Here is a 1,746-nt window from a genome sequence, read left to right as displayed (position 1 = left end):
CGAGCCGAGCATACGAGCAGATGAAACTAATATGGAAATCTGGATGGAGGATACATGGATGGCACCATACTTGGAGTATCTCACAAATGGTGTACTACCAGCAGATAGAAACAAAGCCAGAACTCTTCAAAGATAGGCTGCTAGGTATATACTGGTCGATGGTGTCCTTTACCGAAGAGGATACTCCATGCCACTGCTTAGATGCATTACACCGAAAAAGGCTAAAGAACTAATGAGGGAAGTACATGAAGGCTTCTGTGGGGACCGCGCTGGGGGGCAGAGCTTGTCAAAAAAGATTCTGAGGCAGGTTTATTTCTGGCCGACTATGAATGAGGACTCAATGGAGTTTGTGCGAAAATGCGATAAGTGTCAGAGGTTTTCCAAGATTCCGCGCGCAGCTCCCAACGAGTTAAAGCAAATGCAGAGTCCTTGGCCTTTCGCAATATGGGGTATAGACTTGATTGGATCCCTGCCAACAGGAAAGGGTGGAGTAAAATATGCAGTCGTAGCAGTTGACTACTTCACCAAATGGGCCGAAGCTGAGCCGCTCGCTACCATAACGACCAAGAAAGTTCTAGACTTTGTCATCAAGAACATTGTTTGCTGATATGGTTTGCCTCGAAAAATTGTCTCAGACAATGGCACCCAGTTTGACAGCGACTTATTCACAGACTTCTGCGAAAGACATGGAATCGTCAAAAGCTTTTCTTCAGTCGCACACCCACAAGAAAATGGGCAAGTCGAAGTAGTGAACAAAACACTTAAAGATACCATGAAGAAAAGACTTGAAGACGCTAAAGGAGCATGGCCAGAATAGCTGCCTGAAGTACTCTGGTCGTATAGAACTTCTCATCGAACAGCGACAGGTCATACCCCGTTCTCCTTAGCGTACGGGTATGAAGCTATGTTGCCCATCGAGTTAGATCCGCCCTCACATCGACGAATTACATATGACCAGGACCAAAATAGCCAACTGATGATGGAGTCACTAGACTCACTTGAAGAGAAATAGGAAAAAGCCCAACTCCGAGTAGCTGCGTACCAGCAAAAAGTCGCCCGGTATTTTAAGTCAACGTCGGAGATCTAGTACTTCGACGAGTTTTCTTAAACACCCGCGACCCAACTGCTGGAGTACTCAGACCAAACTAGGAAGGACCTTACCAGATTGAAGAAGTCCTTCATCCAGGCACCTACAAGCTTGCACGCTTAAATGGAGATCTCGTTCCACGCTATTGGAACGAAGAACACCTACGCAAGTATTACCAATAAACAGTCCTTTTTAAAGGACTGGCTTGTATTAATTATACTTTTTACAAGTTTTGAAAAAGGGTTAGCCACGTTGTATGGCTAATTGCTTATAAGTGTAAGATCTTTTTAAGATCACTCGTAAAGACATGCTTAGTCCATTTTTGATACGAGAATTATAAGGGACTGTGCGCAGCCAGTCATTCTTGCCAACCTTTTGTAAATTTATTTTAACAAGTATTTGTTCATTACGTGTGTTGTTTTTCTGTATTATAAGTGTTACATTTCCTACCGAGCAGTAATGTTCGCACAGGTCATGGTCAAGGCAAGTGACCAAGGACCTAAAGCTCCTCGATCACTTGGGGGGCATATAAGGTACATCGATAGCAAAGCATACCAAGATGTATGTAAACACATGAACAAAATAAGTGAAAGCATGCTACGGTACTTAGAGTATTTTTCAAATTTTATATTTTGTTAAATCAAGCCAAAGTACTATGC

The sequence above is a fragment of the Humulus lupulus genome, chromosome 9 (genome assembly GCF_963169125.1).
Source record: "Humulus lupulus chromosome 9, drHumLupu1.1, whole genome shotgun sequence".
NCBI lineage: Eukaryota > Viridiplantae > Streptophyta > Magnoliopsida > Rosales > Cannabaceae > Humulus > Humulus lupulus.
Note: the sequence above shows the minus strand (reverse complement) of the source record.